The sequence below is a fragment of the Eriocheir sinensis genome, chromosome 40, assembly GCF_024679095.1.
Source record: "Eriocheir sinensis breed Jianghai 21 chromosome 40, ASM2467909v1, whole genome shotgun sequence".
Classification (NCBI taxonomy): Eukaryota; Metazoa; Arthropoda; class Malacostraca; order Decapoda; family Varunidae; genus Eriocheir; species Eriocheir sinensis.
Genome location: NC_066548.1, coordinates 692,039 through 715,300, shown reverse-complemented (window position 1 = coordinate 715,300; position 23,262 = coordinate 692,039). Strand labels below are relative to the sequence as shown.

General features: G+C 44.4%; 1 protein-coding gene across 3 annotated transcripts in view; it reads left to right on the top strand.

Moving 5' to 3' along the window:
* Positions 1-7,058: 7,058 nt before the first annotated feature.
* Positions 7,059-23,262, top strand: part of LOC127009160 (sodium-dependent phosphate transporter 1-B-like) — a 153,777-nt gene continuing 137,573 nt past the window's right edge. The window contains exons 1-2 of one of the 3 annotated variants that reach the window (XM_050881947.1): positions 7,059-7,171; positions 19,503-19,667. The gene's annotated coding sequence lies outside the window, so the exon portion shown is untranslated. Of the gene's footprint in view, positions 7,172-8,028; positions 8,173-19,502; positions 19,668-23,262 lie in introns of those variants that run through there. The other 2 variants (XM_050881953.1, XM_050881948.1) reach the window with 2 other exon arrangements.

The window sequence follows — 23,262 nt, the reverse complement described above, 5'->3', positions numbered from 1 at the left end:
TCCCTCCATCTTCCCTCCCTCACGCTCGCCCATTTAACTCATACAAAAGCTAAGTGTTGGGGATAATTAGCATAGCCCTTATATGTCTGGCGGCGGCCCGGGGCGAGAAAAAAGCTAACCAACCCTGTCACTATAACTTATTTTCGGATAACTCGAACGCGGGACGCAGAATGAAGAACAGAAGAGGGAGAGGGATGAGCACTTGTTTTTTTTTTCCTTGGCCCCGTTGAGTGACTGTCTGGAGTGGTCTGCCTCTGCCACGCCCCCTTCATACCCTGCACTGCCCTGCCTTCCCTTGCTCTGTCCTACCCTTTACACACCTTTCTTGCGGTTCGAATTAGTATCAAGTCCACCTATGTATGTATGTGAGCGAAGTGTTGTCTAGTTACGTGTGTTATCTCGTATTCTTTCGTTCGTTGTCTTCCTTCTGCCGCTGCTGTTGCTCCTCCTCCCTCGTAATGAGCAGGCCGGGCAGCTTCGCGCAATTTTCTCGAGCGCGACAATAATAAAGTGAAAATTAGTGAAGCTGTCAGCGACGCATGCGCAGGAGAAGCCGCGTTCGTCTTTTGTTTAACTCGAGACCATTATGGACCTGTCCTCCCACCACTGAGATTTATCGCCTGGCTCCTCCTCCTCCTCCTCCTCCTCCTCCTCCTCTTCATTCTCCTGGTCTTCCTTCTTCTGGTCCTTGCTTCTTCTTCTTCGCCCTCCTCTGTTTCCTCCTCCTCCTCTTCCAAACACACACACACACACACACACACACACACACACACACACACACACACACACACACACACACACACAAAGCACAAGGTCAGGCAGCGTTTTAAGGGCATGATTGTGTATACAACTCTCCCCATATATGTAAGTGACCCATAGATGTACTTAGAGAGATTTATAACTATATATACTAATAAGGGAGTTGCCGCTATAATAATAATAATGAGTAGTTTGGTTTGCTCTTCGTCTCCCTCTCTCCCGCCCTTCCTCTTCTCGTACCGATGGAAAAGGAAAGTCTCGTCTCTCTTTTTGCTTGCCTTCCTCCCATGCAGATGAAAAGAGAAGTATTGCCTCTCCGTTTTGCCTCCTTCCTTCCCTTACAGCTGAAAACGAAGTATACTGAGTGTCCTCTTTGCTTGTTTCTCCCACATTTGAATAAAGGGATGATGAGATATGATGCTGAAAAGAGGAATATCATGAATCCGCTGTGCCTGCCCTCATCCCTTACAGAAAAGAAAGGAAGTCATGGCTCTCCGTGTTGCTTCCTTCCCTCCCTTGCAGCTGAAAACGATACAATTATCCCTCACTATCCCTCACCATTACACATCCTCATACCCGCACACACGCCTAATACCACACCTCCCTCACTCTCCCTCACCCTCACACCAACACCACTCCCTCACTATCCCTCACCCTTATACACCCTCATACCCACACATACACACGCTTAATGCCATACTCCCTCACTCTCCCTCACAGTCCCTCACTTCGAAAGCTCTAATCCTCAGAGCAACCACTTAACTTTACCTCACAATCCCTCACTCCAAAAGCTCCAATCCCCCCTCTCTCCCTTTCCCTCACAATCCCTCGCCCCAAAACGTTCCAAGCCTCACACCGACCACTTAACTTTCCCTCCCTCACTCCCTCTTACGGATTATTCTCACAGGAAACTTTACCGGGAGAGGGAGAGGGAGGGCCGAGGGAAAGAGTGCATGAGGGAGGGATGAAGGGAAGGGGGGAGGGAAAAGAGAGAGGGAGGGAGGGTAAGGAAGGAAGGACGCCTCGTTTTCCTCTTTTTCCGCGAGGCTGCTCAACTTTTTTCCTCGGAGGTGATCGGGCAGAAGAATCCTTATTGGTCTTTTAATGAAATCTTTCCAATTCCGTTACAGGGCCGTGGATGGTGGGCTCCTCCTCCCCCTACCTCCCCTCACACACACGCACACGCACACTCCCTCCCTCCTCCTCTCTCTGTGTATGTGTATGTATGTGTGTGTGTGTGGTGGGTGTGGGGGGGGGGGGGCAACCTCGTTTTCTGGTGGGTGAAATATATATGAAAGAAAAAGAGAGGAAGAGAAAATTGGAAAAAAAGTCGAGGCAAGAATGTGTAGGACTCGAACTCATTATGAAAAGCTTTGAACCATATATCGACACACACTCAAGTTCCTCACATACAAAATATCTGAAACACCGCTACAAGTTTTAATGCATATCAATACTCATCATTTAATTTACACCTTTTGCTGCATTAATCACAACGTTAACAGAACTATAAGCGAAGAAAAAGGAAACATTTAGTGACCCAATAACTATAAACATCATCCCCAATGTGTCCAAAAAATATAAATAAAGAAAACATTAGTGAATACGTAACTAAGAACTCCATCTCAAGGTGTCGAAGCCGATGACCAAAGCGAGAAAGTCAAGCAGAGAAAGATTAGCGTTGAAAAGTCACAGGGAAGCTTTAGCGAGGCAAGGAAGGGAAGAGGAGGAGGAGGAAGCCGATTGGGAGCAGAAGGAGCTTAGGAGCGACAGGCAGAGGAATGATAAAGAAGAGAAGGAGGAGGAGGAAGGGGCGTCACTTTACGAGGAGGAAGGAAAGCAGGAAAACTGGAGGATAGGAAAGAAGGAAGGAAAGACTGGAGGAAAGGAGGAAGGAAAGAGAATAGGAAATAATGAACGGGCGAAATACGAGGATAAGAAAGAAAAAAATATAGGAAGAACAAACAAAGAGAAGATGAAAGAGAAGTAAAGAACGGAGGAAAATAAAAGGATAAAAAAAGATGAGGAAAAAATAATGCCCATAACAAGAAGAGGACAAGAAGTAACAGGAGGAAGGAGATAAGAAAAAGCAGCAGAGAGAGGATCACTGAGCATCTCATCTCCGCATTGTTCGGGTCCCTCAGGTAGAAACAGCTTCCCCAAGTCACCATCTCCGTTACGTTATGCAGAGATAGGAGGAGGAGCGGGAGAAGGAGGAGAAAGAGGAAAAAGAACAAGAACAATAACAAGAATAAGAAAAAGAAGAAGAGGAAAAAGGATGAAGATGATAAAGAGGAAGAGGAAAAGGAAGAAAGATGAAGAGGAGGGGAGGAGGATTATGGAGCCACTTTTCTCCTCTGTATTGGGAACTTTTGGAGTCGCCGTTTCCTTTATGTTATACGGGAGGAAGAAGAGGAGGAGGAGGAGGAGGAGGAGGAGGAAAAGGAGGAGGATTCACCATTTTAATTATGTTTTATTTATTTGCAAGTGTGATTTATTATGCGCGGTTTTTTTATATATTTTTTTCTCTCTCTTGTTTACTATTTAGTGGTTCACGTTTTGCTATATTTTGTTCGTTTCTTGTATTCTTTTATCACTTATTTTGCGATGTGTTTGTAGCCTCCCGCCCATTCATCTCCCTTCATCCTTTCCTCCCTTCCTCCTCTCTTCTCCCTGCCCTGTACAAATCCCTCCCCTCCCCGCCCCGCTCCGCCCCTGCCTTCTCATCCCTCACACGTTATATTTCTGGGCGTAAGCTCGTTATCCCCACCACAATGCTGCTGTGTCCGGCATTGTTGGGACACACACACACACACACACACACACACACACACACACACACATACACACACACACACACACGCACGCATACATGCACAAGCCGCATTTCATGATTTTTTTTTCTCTCTCTACGATAAAATGAGACTGCCATACACGCAGCTTTCCAGCGAGCCCGTATTGTGAATGATTAGGAATAAAACAAAAACTATTTGTATCATCCTTCTAAAATCAGACGCATCATAATCTGTTTCCAGTACAAGCCTTTCCATAGTAACTACATAAAGGTTTGCAGGTTTTAGCGTGGAAAGGCGTCAGCTCAGGAAGGTTGTGCGCTAGAGGGAGTGCTTCTGGCGTTGTAATATATATATATATATATATATATATATATATATATATATATATATATATATATATATATATATATATATATATATATATATATATCGATATATATCAAAGGTCGACTGAGGCCTCAAGAGGTGCTTGTGGTGTGGCCGTGTAGTTGTTTGTTGACACAACACTCATGTGCGTAACGCCTTGCGTGTGCGTGTACGTAAGGCTAACGTGCTCATGTGCGTATCGCCACATTCCAGCGGCGTGAACCCCGTCATTACACTCTATCCATCTTGCGCGCCCTCGGGCCTCCCGTCCTTCCGCCCCCTTCCCCCCACCATCCCCGTCCCAGGCGCACCGTGACGAAACACATTCGTGTGTCCGTGCAGTGTTGACATGACCTCGTGCACTCTGGGGATGCTTGGCTCGAGTGTGTCATTTGTATAACAGTGATCTTTTTCTGTTCTGTTCGTCTGCGCTGGAAAATGGGCAAGTTCCCGCAGCAAACACTATGACGCTCGTTTTCTGAGAGGCGCCGAGAGCTTCAAGGGAATGGCTGCTGTTGGAAGGCTGTCTTCCTTAAATACCACGGCTCCTCTCCTCATCCTCTTGTTAATAGATTGCTTGAATTCTGTGCATCCTCTTGAAAATCGCCTTAACTTCGGAGAGCCCCGAGCCAAAAAAATCCATTTACCTGATGGGTAACTCATCAGCCTTCAGCCTTCCCATTTTGTTGGTAGCGTGCTCAATTTCCGACCCCCAGAAAGTTTATTTCCCTCATTCGAACTAGATTCAAGTCCTGCCCCATTAGGGAAAACACAACACAGGAAATGTATCCCACCGCTGCCACCAATTTAGGGGGTTGGGAGGACTTGAATACACTTGATTATACATTCTTTCAGTTCAGAAAGAGGTATACAATCTTTCCTGATGCCGGGAACTGAATCCACGACCATTCTGAAAGGAAGCCAGCTCTCTATCCAGTGTGCTGTAGAGGTAACCCCCCTCCCATACGCAAAGTGAATTTGGGAAGGAGGGAGATGTGCTTTCCGTCTCCTGCAGGTCACGACAATTCATTGGACAGATTTCTTTAGTTTATAAAACGGAGATATTTTCAAATTTAGACTCGTGGACACACACACACACACACACACACACACACACACACACACACACACACACACACACACACACAACCGAACCACATATATTCATGCAACATCTTAAGCAGTATGAATCTATTTTTTAGATATATAAAAGCTATGCATAGAAGTTTTGACTGTCTACAATACTTCATCTCCATACAACTTATATTCGATCAAATTTCATAGTTAGTCACTAAAACTCCTCGGTATAATGCATTTTAGAAAATGAAACTTTTGAAGGGTATCCCACCTAGTTTACTAGCTCAAATTATGTGCGATGGTCTTTCTCTTCCGTGTCAGACTCTTCCTTTTCTGTTGCGTCAAAAATACTCCCTCGTAACTCAGGATTTAAAACAAAGGCATTACCCAGCCATCCTCACCCCGCGTGTTTATATACCATAGTTACCGCAGCTCGTGTCAGTAGGAAGGCACGGAGCCGGGTAGAAGTCTGCTTGGGTGTACCTACATTGCAAATACATTGTGGGTGCTCGGCGGTTGCAAGTTCAACATCGAAACTAGGTGCGGGTGCGGGTACGGGTGTTTTGACAGAGGGTGTGGGGCTGAAAGTCAAGGTAGGATGAACAGAGTCGCCACTTCCGTGAGATGAAGGAGGCTGGGCGGGGATGCCATTTGGTTGACAGGCAATTTTATATGATTGTCCAGGGATGAGAGGGCTTGTAGGGGAGATGCGAAGTGATGTGTCTGTGGGGGGAGAGAGAGAGACAGACAGACAGACAGAGAAAAAGAAATATTAATAATTGTTAAGCCCACAGAGAAAAATACACTAAGAAAAAAAAATGTGCTAGTAATCTCTGTTAGAAAACTTGTGCCGGTATGTGTTGGGTGCAAGCAAAGATACTGCGGGTGTGGACCACATGTTAAAAGTCTTGTGGGTGTGGGCATAAGACTGCTAGTTCAGGGCGGATCCGCTGAAGTTAGGCACCCACGCAGACCTATCCTGGCCTCATAGGTGTGTTGATGGAGGTGTTAAAAGAATCCTGTTGGTGTGGGCATAATGACTGAAGTTTTAGGGCGAGTGCGGGAAAGTTAGGCACCGACGCAGACTTCACCTGACCTGGCCTCATACGTGTCAGGGGAACTGTCTGTACCGTGTTGAGGCAAGGAGAGGGTGACTGTCATACCAGACTGTGCTGCTACAAGGCGACACAGGTAACTCAAGATCCACAGCTCGGGTCACGAATATTAGCTACTGAAGACAGACACGGTGCTGCCTCGACGATGACTCACCACCCTCTCCCGCTGAGCTATAGGCGCCAGAGAGGTTGTCAGAGCGGCTCCCAGACGTCCCACTCCTACCACGCTGCTGCAGAGGTACATTCCACTCATTCCTCTTGCTAGATTCACAGTTTGATTAAAGGAAATAGCCAGGTAGAAAGACGCCCAATCAGACTGCAGGAAACTGTTATTATGAGGGCCCAGAGTCACGTACTGTATTCATTTTCTTTTCATTCCCCTCACTGACAAACTGCTCTATTTCCTTATCTTCCTCTATCCTCTCACTGATAAACTCTATTGTATGTCATCCTTCCTAGGGCTTTAACTATTACAGGAATGGAGTATAAAGTAACTTCGTGAAGTAAACTGATATCCTCTTTTTTATTCGGCCCGTGAAACGTAGTAGTAGTAGTGGTGGTGGTGGTGGTGGTGAGGGTGGTGGTGGTGGTAGTAGTAGAAGTAGTAGAAGTAGTAATAGTAAGAACAGAAGAAAGTGATGCCATGTTTTAGCGTTATTTATTCGATTATTCTTTTAAGTTACAAAAAACATACTAATTCGTTTTTCCCATGAGTCACGTTACCGCTACAGGTGTCAGAGAGGTCACTATCAGCTACGAGCACAGAACGGGACGCGAGGTAAAGGTTTTCATAAGGCAGAAGCTCAGCAGGTGCCTCATGTATGGGCATTATCAAGGTGTTATGCCGCGAGAGGTACAAAGTGGGGCAGCGTTACCAAGTTACTGTAGGTCATCTGAATCGAAGGGAATGTCCGCTTGAATGTGCGTGCGCTTCCCGAACGTTCTCTGTTTTGGCGCCAGCTGGAGTCCACACCCCCTTCGTCGGACGGTCGGAGCTTGTCCCCTCCCAGACTCAGTGGCACTCAGCAGAGCGGCTTCCCCGTCACGCACCTCGTTGTCGTGAGTAAAAGGGCCAGTTTCTTTGGACGTAAGAGAACCTGTGTGTCTATCTTGGGTGTGCTTGATGGTTAGAGGCTGGAGGTCGTGCTGGCTGAGTGTGGGTGTCGTGGGAGTCGTTGTGTGGGCGTGAGGGCGTGATGAAGGTGGTGTAGAACGACCGGTACTGCCACATGTGCTCCCTTCCATTGATCGACCGGTGTGGGCCGCGTGCTGGGTGCCTCGCGCTTGCCTCGCCCAGCCTCACCCTGGCTCACCCTGGCGCTCCTGACCTACTGGATGTTCATTTCTCCCTCACCCTCATCCATGTATCACCCTTGGCCGGGAAATATGTGTACCTTTGCGTTTAGATGAGCAGACCTGTAAATTTTGAAGCCTTAGTCCAGTCCAACATGATTTAGCTTCATATCGCAAATTGCATCAGGTCTACGTATATGCATATGTGTGTGTGTGTGTGTGTGTGTGTGTGTGTGTGTGTGTGTGAGAAGGTTAATAATCTCGTACACATGTGTCTGTGGGGGCGGTAGCGGGGAAGCCAGAGAGGGGGGTTGTCGCTCGCTCACGCCGCCACAACCATCGTCACCTCCACCACTACCACCACCACCGCCGGAAGTATAATCAGCTCACGAGATAACCCATTTTTTTCCTGTTTTCTAGGTCGTTCAAGCCTCACGTAGTCACCCTCAGACCCCTAACTATTGACTCGGAAGCGGGGACAGGAGAGGAGTAGGAGGCTGTGCTTGTGTATGTGTATGTGTGAGTACGTGATGCGTGTACAAGTGCGCGCGTGTGTGTATATGTATATCGTCTGGCCGTGACGTAGGCTTTGTGATGACGCAACACTGGGCCGCGGCTTGTGCTCCCGGGGTCTGATCAGCTTACTAGCGCGTGTGTGTGAGGTTGAGGTAGAGAGCGAGAGAGAGGGAGACTGACTAACTGCAGTGTAAAGGCGACTTCGTGACTAGGACGGCCGCCGGTCACTCGGGACGCAACTTAACCTTAAGGTATGGGAATAAATAGATAATAGACTCGGCATGGCGTGAACGCAGGCGTGTGTTTAGCTTACTTTTACGTGCTTGTGTGTGTGGAGCCTGAGAGACTTTGGTACTTGACTCACTGAGGGGCCGTATTACTAAACATTTCGTCGCCCAAGTTCACAGATTTGACAAGGCTTTCGTAGGTGTTTGGGGCATTTCCAGGAGTAGTTTTATGGCCCTGGCAGTAGTTTGACCCTTCTTATGTACCATGAACCGAAAAGAACAATCATTAGAACTCATTAGATCCCTTCTTTGACCTTTAGAAATAGCTGATGTGAGAAGCAAAAGTGTCTCGTTATACCGGCCGTGTTTGAAGAGATGAGCGAACACGGACACATGAAATCTAAAATGCTCTTGAAGATAGTAAAGTAAATGAGAACTGGTACCCTTGGATGAGCTCGGGGTTTGCGTGTATTAGTGTATATGTGTGTGTATGTGTATATAGACTATAGAGAGAGACTTAACGAGAAGAGGAGGCGACTTAGATACTCAGAACTCACTCGCCGTCAAAACGAAACAATAAAAATCAGCAACTCCTCAATAATAGTGACTTAAAATAACCGAAGCATGAACGGTGAAGTTGTTTCGTAAAGATACCCAACGAGAAGGCGAAAAATAACATCCCCTGAAGAAGAAAAAGAGGAAAAAGAAACTCCAGTTAGCAGCGCATGTTTTGACAGGAAATGCTTCTCTTCCGGGGACATCGTTGGCGGCTTCGTGTGATAGAGAGAGGATTTGAACTTGCCAGGGGGGAGTGTGGCGACATTGCGTGACTTACAGGAACGGGAGGCGGTGATAAGAGGTGTTAAGCCGGAGAGGGAGATAGAGGGGAGGAGATCTGTGCAGTGGCTGAGTGTGCAACGGAGCCAATCAGGTTGTGGGCACATTTATTTATTTTCTGCATCAATATGAGAAAAGGAGGACTAATGGGGACGGAAGCACGCCATAGTTAGTTGGAAGAGGGAGACCAAGGAAGAGGTGGTTGGATTGTTAGGGAAAATTTGAGACAAAAACATCACTTAGCGGTCTTAACCTATCATAGAGTAAAGAGAAAAGAAAAACAGACCACAGATGACCATATTTAATCTGGGATAGTAATGTAATGTTTTGTGAAGCTCTTTTCCTGCATCCTCTCAGTGTAAAACAGAATACGATCCACAGATTTCCTCGTGCATGATACTGTTGAATTGCTGATGAATCTAATGAAGTTACAGACTGATTTTAATTCACCGTATTGTAATGTAATGTGTAGCTTTTTCCTGCCTCCGGTTAGTGAAAAAAAAAGAATGCGACACACAGATTGCCTCGTGTATGAGACTATTGAGTTACCGATGATTAATGAAGTTTCAGACCGATAATTGATTCGCTCATTGACTGCCAGGCGGAGATTTTGCAGTGGTGAGGAGAGACCGAGAGGTGTGAAGAGAGAGGGAGAGAAGGAAATCTAATGAGTGGTGACCGTGGACTGTGCATACGTATTTTTAATCAAGGAAAAATGCCAAGTGGTTTAAATGTGGCTTAATTGCCGTTCATGTTATTGATTAGAGAGATAGATATTAAGTGAGAGACAGAGGCTTAAGTAATAGATAGACGGAAGGAGTTTGTACGAAGATGATAATTGATCAAAGAAAAGTAAAGAAATAAGGCTCATTGTCACAAGGGAATGACTAAGAGAGAGAGAGAGAGAGAGAGAGAGAGAGAGAGAGAGAGAGAGAGAGAGAGAGAGAGAGAGAGAGAGAGGAAAAAGAAGGTCAATGTGAGTCAGGAAGCTTTTGCCCCCACGTGACACATCAGCAGGATAGGACCGAGATTCAAGGAGGAGGAGGAGGAAGAATAGGAGGTGGAGGAGGAGGAGGAGGAGGAGGAGTCCGGAAGAGATTGGGGGCGACGTCCTCTCTTGATATTCACTCGATCAGCATATCTTTTTTTTGTGCAATATTTCGAGTGCACGGCCGCGGTGTTTCAGAACCGCCGCAGATTTTTGGGTTAGGAGTGATGAAGGAGGAAACTCTTATCTTCGGCAGAGGCAATAATTAGAAAAGAAGATGAGGTAGTAGCATCATCAAAACTATATAGTACTAATGGTGGTAGATGTAGTAGTAGTAGTAGTAGTAGTAGTAGTAGGAGAAGGAGGAAAAGATGAACGAGGAGAAGGAGGAGGAGGAAGAGGAACACGATATGCCTTGTAGACTCCTTACGTTCTTATGTTCTTATAATATATAGAGACAAATATATCACTAATACACAACCATACCCAAACAGTATTCTGAGACACACTTATGCATGCCATCATTTTTTCACAGCAAAGGAAAGATTTCAAGGGCAAAAAAAGAAAAAAAGTCCGCTAATCACTGCTATTATGTAACGAAGCATGGCGGAGTTGCTAAAAAAGAGGTCAATTTCGAGAGGAGAGGTATTTTGATACTTCTCTCTTGAACAAATATATGCATCCAGAGCACAGAGCCACACTAATATACACACTACAGAGAACTTCACAGCCACAGTCATACCAGATATACAGAGACACACACACACACACACACACACACACACACACACAACAGAGCCATTGACACACACACACACACACAACACGAGAACCATATGGTAACACACACACACACACACACACACACACACACACACACACAATTACACGGAGAGGAAGGTGACCCGTTGAAGGACTTTGTCGTTTCTTTCTGTGCCTCGTGCAAAGTGTGTGTCTGCCGCCGACTCTGTTTTTCCGGCTTACTGCAAACTGTGGGGCTTCTCGGCGTGAGGGAGGAGGAGGAGGAGGAAGGTCATGGCAGCCAGTTAGAGGAGGAGGGAAGGGAGAAGAGAAGAAGGTAATGAGGGTAAGGGGAAGGTGAGAGGCAAGACTTTAGTGGAGTAGGAGGAGGAGGAGAAGGGGTAAACTTTAAAAGGGAGAAATAGGAGGAAATAACGCGGAAGAGGGAAAAGGAAATGGAGGAAGAGGAGGAGGAGGAGGAGAGGGCGTTGACAGCGAGTGGGAGAAGGGGGGGCGGAGGAAGAGGGGAAAGATATTGACGGTAGGAGGAAGGGGAGGAGGAGGAGGAGAGAGGAATGGCATGCAGGGAAAGGAAGGAAGAGGGGAAGGAAGAAAACGAGAATGGTTGGAATGGAGAATGATAGAGGAACAAGAGGAGGAGGAGGAGGAGGAGGAGGAGGAGGAGGAGGATAAGAGAGGTTTTAAGCGAAGAAAAATAGTGAAGGAAGTGAGGAAGAGGAAGAGGAAGAGGAAGAGGAAGGGAACGAAAATGAGGACGAAGGGACGAAAGACGAAGGGGACGCGTGACTTGAATCCCAGTGAGCGTTATTATTTATCACACACACACACACACACACACACACACACACACACACACACACACACACACACAGAAGGAACGAGAAGAGTGCCTGTGTGTGTGTGTGTGTGTGTGTGTGTGTGTGTGTGTGTGTGTGTGTGTGTGTGTGACGTGGTATTCCCAACATGTCACCTCTACCCTCCTCCTCCTCCTCGGGATTAACTCGTCTGACACTGCTCAGCATAATTACTAGAGAGAGAGAAAGAGAGAGAGAGAGAGAGAGAGAGAGAGAGAGAGAGAGAGAGAGAGAGAGAGCACGTAACTGAGTAGTGTCGAGTCGAAATGTATTTATTCGGAACTTCTATTAAATACGATCGCATTCTTGAATACTTCCTTGTGCGATATTCGGGTTAGGTATTGTGGTATTTGAATAGTGATTGATTGTTAGCTTAAGTTTGATCTGTCAAGGCCGAAATACATATAGTTAGTTTTTTTTTTACAACAAAGGAGACAGCTCAAGGGCACAAAAAAAGGAAACAATAATAAAAAAAAGCCCGCTACTCGCTGCTCCTAAAAAAGAATCCAGAGAGGTGGCCGAAAGAGAGGTCAATTTCGGGAGGAGAGAGAGAAGTTAGTTAGTTAGTTTACTGACCCCAAATTTCAGTCGACCCATAATATGATTTTCCATGGTATCATTTCTAATATAACACAACAAACCGTAGTGTTAAAACGTCAAAACACACACTGCTTCCCTCACCATATTCCACACATGCGGTGGTTATCATCATATCACATGCATACATACTTGCATATTACGGATGAGAGCATGATGTATATGTATAAACAAATCTTTCTGATACCGCAGTGCTCTGAATACATTACCACTGGTGTGTATGACGGTGAAGGGGGGGGAGGGGAGACTGCATGGATGGGTGGGTGTTGGTGTGTGTGAGAGAGAGAGAGAGAGAGAGAGAGAGAGAGAGAGAGAGAGAGAGAGAGAGAGACGTCCTTGCCAGAGATTCTTGTTTGTATTCTATCCCCAAACAGCTGATGCAATAATAACATTCCTCTGCGTACTATTAACTCAGCCTCTCATTATGGGGCAATGCTTTCATCCTCACGTATTAAATAGGAGGCATGGTAGTTATTTTTCTTAGTTTTTTTTTTTTAGTTTACTTACATATTCTCAAGCTGTTTCATGTACAACTTTATAGGGATCCTGTTATTATGAAAGCGTGTATAGTTATAAAGAGGCTCAGAAATCATGGTCTTAATGGTTCGTGAATATTCTTAGCGACGTTTTTTAATCAGGAACTTCACGTGCTGAAAAAACTGGTTATCAGGCTTTATGAAAGCGTGTATAGTTATAAAGAGGCTCAGAAATCATGGTCTTAATGGTTCGTGAATGTTCCTAGTGACGTTTTTTAATCAGGAACTTCACGTGCTGAAAAACTGGTTATCAGGCTGTTTCATGCACCACTTTATAGAGATTCTGTTAATATGAAAGCGTGTATAGTTATAAAGAGTCAGAAATCACGGTCTTAATGGTTCGTGAATGTTCCTAGTGCCTCTTTTAAGCTGAAACTCTCCGTGTATAACAACTGGATCTCAGACCGTTTGATATACCACTTTATAGGGACTCTGTTATTTTGAAAGCCAGTTTATTCATAGAGGCTTAGAAAACATGCTCTTAATGGATCGTGAATGTTCTTTGAGGCGGTTATTTTCGGTTAATAATGGTTTACAGTGATAGAGTAATACTAATAGCTTATAAATGGCTCATGAATTGCTCACCGTTTATTATAATAACAATTCGACTTAGCTCCTTGCGGCTCGTGTTCGCTTCGCCTTCATTACGGACACAAACAGGAAATCCGGATATGTGAATTATTAATATATGCAGATGCAGTTCCGCTTGGGATATGAGCTGAACGCCTCTTGCAGATCTATTAGTCTTGAAATGCGTTCGGAAGCCAATCCAGGGAGATGAGACACCGTTACAGATAGATTAATTGACCTCTCTTTTGACCTCATTCTGTTTCCTTGTATTGGACCAGCGCCTACCGAGCTTTTTTTGTTGCTTTTTTTTGTTTAATTGCCCTTGAGCTGCTTCCCTTGCTGTAAAAAAAAAATTAACTCATGAGAAATTCGGTAAATATTTTAACCCTCTATAAATTAATTTAGCACTCCATAAATCGGCCGCAGTGAAGGGAAGGGAGGTAAGAATGTTGACAGTGTGAATGATCATCGGGCTTTCTTACCTGGTTTAAGAATGTATTGAGCTGCGTGTGTGTGTGTGTGTGTGTGTGTGTGTGTGTGTGTGTGTGTGTGTGTGTGTGTGTTTCCAGGACGGTTTGGGGTCAGCACTGATAATCTTTCTCCTGTCAGTATCGATTCATATATAGCGTGGCTGCTTCTTACGTCAGTGCAGATGTTTGCTTGCTTTTACGTGGCCAATCGTTGGAGAGAGAGTGAAAAGAGGAAAAGCAAAGAGACACAAGTATAAGAGATGAAAGAAAAGGACGAGATGAAAAGGAAAAAATGGTGAAAGAAAAGAATAAGAAGCACAAAGAAGTAGAATGAAGAGAAAACAAATACAGAGAAGAAGAAGAAGAAGAAGAAGAAGAAGAAGAAGAGAGAGAGAGAGAGAGAGAGAGAGAGAGAGAGAGAGAGAGAGAGAGAGAGAGAGAGAGAGAGAGAGAGAGAGAGAGAGAGAGAGAGAGAATCGTTAAAGAAAGATTGGTAGTAATATTGATGAAATGATGGACAGGAAGAGAGAGAGAGAGAGAGAGAGAGAGAGAGAGAGAGAGAGAGAGAGAGAGAGAGAGAGAGAGAGAGAGAGAGAGAGAGAGAGAAATTATTATATGTTTCAAGTCTTGCCAAATCCATCATTCTTCAACCTTAATCACTCACAGCCTTATTGGAGACAGACTTAAATTCGGTTATCATAAATTATGTATACGTAGAAAATGATGGAGTTATTGACGTCGGAAAATGCAGTTGTGTAGTAGTAGTAAAATTAATTAAACTTCACACAATTATTAGTAAACTTCCACAATTATCAAACTTTGCATCGTAAATCATATTCGTGGAAAATTATGGAGTTATCGACGTCAGAAAGTATAAATAGCTAGGGAAGTTAAGAGAAAGCAGTAGTGATGGAATTAATTAAACTTCATATAATTATTAATAAACTTCTAGAATTAAACCACCAACTACAGAACTATTTTGAACTCCCACACCCACTAACACCGCCATGAGAGAGAGAGAGAGAGAGAGAGAGAGAGAGAGAGAGAGAGAGAGAGAGAGAGAGAGAGAGAGAGAGAGAGAGAGAGAGAGAGAGAGAGAGAGAGAGAGAAAACACATCAGATTATGCAAAGTTCCCAACACGGCCTAAACTACGTATCTGCCTGGCTCATCAGTAGTTCCTAAATTGACGTAAATGAGTCTAATTAATTACTCTCGTGGGATATACAGTATGCCTTAGTAGTACGTGTGGTGATGATGAAGTAGATGGTGGTGATGGTGGTTGTGGTGATGATGGTGGTTTTGTTGGTAGGAGGAGGTGGTGATGGCGGTGCATGGTGTTGATGATTGGAAGGTGTATGGTGTTAAAGGAGTCGGGGTGGTGGGAATTTTGGTAGTGGTGGTAGATGCTGGTGGAGATGGTGGTGGTGCATGATGGTTGTGGTGGAGTAAGGTAAAGTTTAAGAAGTCAGTGGTGGTGGTGATTTTGGTGGTGGTGGTAGAAGATGGTGGTAGTGGAGGTGGTGGTGGTGGTGAGGCTGGTGTACTTTTGACAAGGTAGAGCGAGATGCTGGTGGTGGTGTCATCGGTGGTGGTGGTGATGGTGGTAGCTGTGCTTTTGACAGGGTAGAGAGAGCTGCCAGTGGAGGTGATGGTGGCGGCTGTGATGGTGGTAGTGGTGATGATGGTGTACTTTTGATAAGGTAGAGCGAGATGCTGGTGGTGGTGTTGGTGGTGGCGGTGGTGGTGGTGATGGTGGTAGTTGTGCTTTTGATAGGGTAGAGAGAGCTTCAAATTGTGGTAATGGTGGCAGTGGTGGTCGTGGTGGTAGTGGTGGTGGTGGTGATTAGGGTGGTGATGGTGGTAGCTGTGCTTTTGATAGGGTAGAGAGAGCTGCCGGTGGTGGTGATGGTGGCGGCGGTGGTGGTGGTGCTGGTGGTGATGGTGGTGGTGGTGGTGATTGCTCATTATCCCTCGCTGGTTATTTATGGCCTTCCAGAGTCATTAGCTTGTCATTCACTTATCACATAATTGGCGACAGCACGTGGCCCTCACTGTGGCACTACCCACGCCCTCACGCGGCACCCCATCCCCGAGGCACTCCCCTTTACAAATGACATCCCCCATGACACCTAGACACTACCCTCCTGCATGTCATAACACCCACACTTCAAATCATGGCAGTTTCACCGACACGTGGCACTCTCCCTCTGCATATGGCATCTTCACCTTGCATATGACTCTCCCTCCCTATACCGTGTACTTATCCCCTATAAATGACACTCCACCAAGCACATCGACCGTTTTTATTGGGTACTATTGATTGCGCTGTCCACTTTCTCGCAGGAACTCAATCTCTGGTATCTGACACCCTTCCTCCGCATGTGACACCCTTTCCTATTGCGGCTGACACCTCTTCTCATACCTGACACCTTCCCTCACACGGCTGACATCCTCCCATCGCCCCAGCACGTCATCTACCATCCCTTCCTCTCTCTTTCGCTTCTCTGTCCTCGAAACGGATGCTTATAAGTACGGTATCTTCTGCTTCACTACTTTGCCCCCACACCTGTGTTTCATGAGTCACGGGCTTAATAACATAGGAATGAAGGTTAATCAGGCCAGTAAAAAGTTGCTATCTTAGTTTTGGCGTCATGATTTGATATTTTGGATTCGTGGTGGTATTTTTGAGTCTGGGAAACATAAGATCATCAGGAAAGTAAGGGAAGTAATGTACGGGTTGTCCGCGAGATGCCCGGCCGAGAGGGATGACGGAATGGGGTGCTAAATCGGTGCTCCTCGGAGTGACTGACTGATTCGATAGTTTGGATTCGTGTTGGTAATTTTGAGTCTGGGAAACAAGAATATCAAGAAAGAATGGAAAGTATAGTGTTCAGGTTGTCCAGGTGATGCCTAACCGAGAGGGATGACGGAACGGTCGGTGTTTCTCGGAGTGACTGACTGATTGCCTGATTGGTTAACTGACTGATTCCCTGATTGGTTAATTGACTGATTGCCTGACTGATTGATAGATTTTTTATTGGACTCTGATGAACACCCGAAATTGAGCTGTCTTTTGGCCAATCATCAATACGTATTCTCTTTTATATAGGGGGGGATTAGCGGGCTATTTTTTTTCTCAGTTATATACTTTATTAATCAATTCATTATTTACTTACCCGTGAGCTGCTTCCTTTACTGTAAAAATAGAAACGATATTGAGCTCTCTTTCGGCCACTTATCGAGGTATACTCTCTTATTTGAACAGTGATTGGCGTTTTTTTTAATTTTTTATTTGCCCTTGAGCTGCTTCCATTACATACTGCAGAAAAAAACTTGCAGAATACCTAAGCTCCATCAAGCCAGAGCTCTTACACGAACCTTACTAACTAAAAATGGTTACCAGGGCGTGTGAGAGTGACGTGGCGGTTGTCGATCATGATTCTTATACAGGAGAGGCCCCAGGCATCAGTACGTGGCAGAGTGTAAATTAGCCGATAGAAATGTTAACATCGTAATTAAAATTGCACATGAAAAGCTGTAAATATGATAAATAGTTACATGATATCTTTTTTACTCAATTAAAAGGCGAGATAAAGATAGGATGTTAACTGTGGTATTATTATTATTATTATTAGTAGTAGTAGTAGTAGTAGTAGTAGTAGTAGTAGTAGTAGTAGTATAATGATAACAATAATAATAACAATAATAACGATAATAATAATAATAATAATAAAGATACGAGATAAAAATACTTAAGTGTACCATTCAAGTCAACATTTTCTCTAAGCAAACACGAGACAATAGAGTTAGTTACCCCTTAGACTTTTAGGCCCGAGTGGTGAAACCCGGCCAGCATTAGTGCGTAGAGTTCAGGACATGAGCGATGCTGTACTAGTAATCAGTGTAATGTGTCAATGATGATATGGGCCTAGTGTGTCAGTTTGAGGTATAAAGTAATAACATCATGATATGGCATACTAGCAATCTGAATTTCATAGTCGAACCCTTCTCTTAAAGTAACAATTGAAGTGTAGCCCAGAAATATTAAGTACCTATACTAGCGAACGTTTTTTAGTTAAGTAACCCCGTAGTATATCTTTTAAACTAGCAAAAGCACATACGCAACCCGTAGACTTTAAACCGGGCGAAAGAAAGACATGTAGCAAAGTGTAAAAGCTAGTTCGATAGAGAAAACATATATATAACTATGGGTATGTGTGTGTGGAGGGGTCTATCTATAGTCTCCAGTCCTCTCAGCTTCAAGTAAGAAAGAGTTAAGAAAAACCTGCCCGTCCCAATACCTCAAAATCCACAACAACACGTTAAAGATATATATGTAACTACGTGTGTGTGTGTGTGTGTGTAGGGGGGATGAGGGGGGCGTCTTCATCTCTCTTAGCTTCGAGTGAGAGAGAAAGAGTAAAGAAAAACCTTCCTTTCCCAACAATACCTCAAAATCCACAACAACACGTTAAAGATATATATGTAACTACGTGTGTGTGTGTGTGTGTGTGTAGGGGAGGGTGAGGGGGGCGTCTTCATCTCTCTTAGCTTCGAGTGAGAGAGAAAGAGTAAAGAAAAACCTTCCTTTCCCAACAATACCTCAAAATCCACAACACTTAACATACTGGTAGCGGGAGCGGTGGTTGCTACACTTCTCTCGTACATTAGTGAAGTGCCTCTTTTCTGGGAAGCCGAACGAGCGAGCCCTGCAGTGTGTGTCTGCAACCTTGACCTCAGGCTAAAAGGGATCACCTTCTTCTTTTTCATTCTTTTCCGTTTATCGTTTTATCCCTTCTTTTCTGTTTTCCTCTCCATCGATTACTTGCACTTTCTCCTCTTTCTCTCTGTTTTGTTCCTTTCCCTTCTCTCGTTTTCTCTTCACGTTTCTTATTAATCCTTTACCCCGTCGATCGTTTTATCTCCTTCATTTATCTCTCCTCACCTTCGCTTATCTGTATCTTTTCCTCTTTTTATTTACTCTGTCCCTTTCACTCCTTTCTTTCCCTTCTGACTCTCTCTCTCTTTCCACCTTCCTTTCCCTCATCGCCTTCCTTCCTTCCTTCCCTTAACCCTTCTTTATCCCCACCTACCTATAGCTTCTCTTTTTTTATCTATTCTTCCCTTTTCATTTCATCCTTCTTTCTTTTTCTACTTCTTTCCATCTTTTCTTTTCGCCCTTTCTTCCTCCGTCTCCTTCCTTTCTTCCTTCCCTCAACCCTTCTATATCCCCGTGTGTGAAGTGTTTGCGTCCGTGCGAGTCTCTAGTGTTTGTGTCGGGAACGGCGGCTTTGTGAACACACCCAGACCCTCCATGCGGCTCCGGGAATTGCTCTGTTTTCCAATTTTTCTTTATTTTCGTTACTGAGGCTGGATGGTTTTTTTTACCTTCTGTTGTCGGGCGGGGTTAGGTTGTCTGTCTGTTAAGCTTCCCTGCATGCTATCTGGTTTTCCATTATTTTTGTTTGTTTGGTTGGTTTTGGGCGCGAAGAATCTGTGAAAATATGTGTTCCGTTAAACGTCCAAAGTGTCGGAAGCCGCCCTACAAAAAATCTATATTGCAGCGGAAATGAATCCAATAGATCGACGCTCCACCATTTCCTAAGAAGGGCTCTTGGGGGCGAAGGGAAAGAAAAAAAGAAAACAGTTTGATCGAGAGTTTAATTGTTGCAGGTTTTCCCTCGTGCGGGGCGGCCGATCGCGTTGCAGTGTTTCCTAATGACCCTTCGTGTGTTGCAGGTAGCAGTGGTGTGTGTGCGTGCGTGTGTGTTCCTGCAGCTTTCGCGAGAACCTGTCCCGCCACCACCTCGGCTCGCTTGAGTTCGCCAGCACCACCACACCACCACCTCTGAGCCCGCCATTCGCCCCACCCTCGCCCCCAACCACCTCGCACACGAACTCAAAGTAAGTCTCATTCATACGTCTTTCTGAATGGTGCGTCGCGTCTGTGTGTGAATGGAATGACGTTGGGGAGGCTCTGAAGCACCCTTGATAGCGCTAGCGTCTCCAAATCCATCCTGTGACCTCCTTCCTCCTCTTTCCTCCCTGCCCTCTTTGTCCTCGTCCTCTGAAAGCCTCTCCCGCCTGAGCCGCCTGCCCTAGTGTCGCTTCCCGGCCTAGCCAAGCGGAGTTAAGGGTCAGTGATCTCTCAGGTCGTGGAGATAATTTGATTCGTTAATCTTGCCGGGTCGATAAGGGGAGTTAGCAGAGGGTTATCGCCTCGCCCTACCTCGCTATAGTCGCTTAACCAGGTTTGTGCACCCTCCCTCGTCACGACGTTAACCCTCGCTAGTCCTCTCCCCTGCAACCCCCGTATTCTTAAACCTATCGACACCTCAGTTCGCCTGTTTGAAATGGCTTTCGTAGAAGTTACTGGGCTTAATGATAGTTTAATGATAGTATTCTTAAAACTATCGACACCTCAGTTCGCCTGTTTGAAATGGCTCTCGTAGAAGCTCCTGGGCTTTTCGTGTACTGTTTTGTGACCCTACTGATAGTTTTACACGGCCTCTTCACCCTGAACTGTAAAATAACCCATGAAAACCCCGTTACTCTTCTTTGTAGCCTTGGAAAAAAGTCGCCTCTAGTAGAAGTTTCAGGGCTTTTCATGGACTGTATTGTGACTCTAATGATAGTTTTACACGACCTCTTCACCCTGCACTGTAAAATTACCCACGAGAACCCGGTTACTCCTCGCTGTGGCCCTGGAAATAGCCGTTATGTGAGCCCGATACGTTTATATGAATTTGGACCCAGCTGTATGCATCGCCGAAAAAAAGGACAAAGGAAAAAATGTTATGATGACCCAACAATGACAAGAAACGCCTCAAGTTTCTTTCAGGCAGGTGTGTGTGTGTGTGTGTCTGTATAAGTCAAGTTGCGGGCCACACGACAGCCTTATGCAATGCTGCTGAATATTGGAGGCGCTGTATGGATCAGTCTCTCGTTAGGATTCTTTGTGCCCAGCGTACTACGGGGACACTCTCGCTGCTGGCTGGTCGATAGAGAGAGAGAGAGAGAGAGAGAGAGAGAGAGAGAGAGAGAGAGAGAGAGAGAGAGAGAGAGAGAGAGAGAGAGAGAGAGAGAGATAGAGTGCGAGAGAAGCACAACACGGAATTTAGATAGATAGATAGATAGATAAACAGAGACAAAGAGACACAGACAGACAGGCACAGCAAATTTCATAACACTGATTTTTTTTACATACATTTTTTTTTCTTCAGCATATAAACAGCTTTTCCGCCTCATACACATAAGCTCACGTACCCTAGGACCATAAAGGAGGGTGGCAACATTATTACATAGTAGAGAGAGCGCTGATAATCCAGTTAAAAAAAAAGGGTCTGAGCATACACCGTGGGCCACAACAACAAGCCTGATACCATAGCTGTGTGCTTTGAGGGATAGTGCCGTATAGTGAATTCTTTAAGAGGCGATTAGATGGCTTATCGTTTGTTCACCTGCTTTGCCGTATCGAGTCATAGGGTACAAGGGGTCGTGGAGTCATATGAGGTAATAGCAATGCATTGACATCACTCCCTTATCTCTTGAAGGGTTATTGCACTTGGAAGCCATACGAACCAGGTGATTTTCAGGTGCGTCTGTACTTGGAAAAATTGAGGAAGAGGAGTGATATCAGGTGTAGTAATGATCCCCTTGCGTCACCTGCTGAAGGGTTAATGCAGGTCTGTAGCAACACGTGGCGAGAGATTGTCAGATAACACTCTATACTAGTAAGCTCTAAGGGAAGGAATTAGTGTTTGAATAAGTCATAACAAGAGTATTAAGAGTAATCATAATAACTTGTGAAGGGTTAATGCAGGTCTGTAGTAACACGTGGCGAGAGATTGTCAGATAACACTCTATACTAGTAAGCTCTCAGGGAAGGAATTAGTGTTTGAATAAGTCATAACAAGAGTATTAAGAGTAATCATAATAACTTGTGAAGGGTTAATGCAGGTCTGTAGCAACACGTGGCGAGAGATTGTCAGGTAACACTCTGTACTAGTAAGATTTAAGGGATACAAGTGGTGCTCAACTAAGACTAATGAGAGTTGTAATTCATCGTTTGTTGAAGGTTTAATGCAGTCTGTAGTTACACGAGGCAAGAGGTTATCAGATACATTCCATACTGAGAGAATTTGATGGAAGAATATGGAGGATTTATGGTACAGTCATATGAGGTATAAAAATGTACTTACGCCATTTAGCTTTTAAAGGATCATGCAGTTAATAGCTACACGAGGCAAGAGATTTTAGGTACATTCCATACCGAGAGAATTTGAGGGAAAAATATGGTGTTTAAGAGAGTCATATGAGGTATAATGATGTACTTACGCCACTTATCTATAGAAGGATCATGCACTTAGTAGCTACACGAGGCAAGAGATTATTAGGTCCATTCTATACTGAGATGATTCGAGGGAAAGGAAGTGAAGTGTTTTATCGCACGAGTTAACCAGCATCTTCACTCTCTCATCCCTCACGCTGGTAAACTCTGGAACAACCTCCTTGCATCTGTATTTCCTCCTGCCTACGACTTGAACTCTTTCGGCCACCTCTTTGGATTTTTTTTGGAGCAGCGAGTAGCGGGCTTTTTTTTTTTATTATTGTTTCCCTTTTTTTGTGCCCTTGAGCGGTCTCCTTGCTGTAAATAAAAAATCTACTGCCCCTATCCATTAACTCGATTATTTTGTCCCACTTCGAGGAAAGGAAGTGAAGTATTGTATCGATTTCCCCTTTTCCTGTAATTTTAGTGTTTTATTCTGATTAGAAATAATTGTGTGTTTTACTGAGAGTGATTTTCTTTCTCTCTTTATTTCGATTTGCCGTTTTTTGTTTGCCATTTTGTGTTTTTCTTATTATTAAAAATTCTAACTGATATTATTGAGAAAGTTAAGAAAAAAATTAAGGTACTTTTTGGTGTCGTTTTATATTTTTAAGGGAATAAGCGTCTTTTTTATTTTTTTTACTCAGAATTTTCGTTCAGTTTCATTGGATATTAAAAAAAAGGAAAGTATGGTTTTTACTTTTGAGTTTCGTATACATTATCAAAGTAGTTTATCTTAATTAGTAGATCCCTAATATTTTTTTCATCCTGAGTAGCAAAAATTTCGTTCATTTTACCCGCGGAAACAAGAAAAAAGACAAGTGTTTTTTCTTCCGATTTTTCATTCTCTAGTTACAAATTAATCTTATACAAATTAGCCATTTCCTCTGTACCATTAGGATTTTTGTTCTTTGTCTCTTTCGTCTTTCTTTCTCTCTTCTTCCTTTCTTACTTTCTTTCCTTCTTTCTGTTTTATTTGATCATTTATTTTGCTGCAGAACGTTTTGCTTCGTAGTTTTCGTTCGGCGGGAATAAGCTCGAAGATTTTTCCGTCTGTCAACCTTAGGCGAGGAGATTATGCCCTGGGATTTATTTCCTTGGCGCTGTATCTCACGAGGTCGTATTTCCCTGGGTTAGAGCTTTAGGTTGTTACGTGGGACATATTTCCTG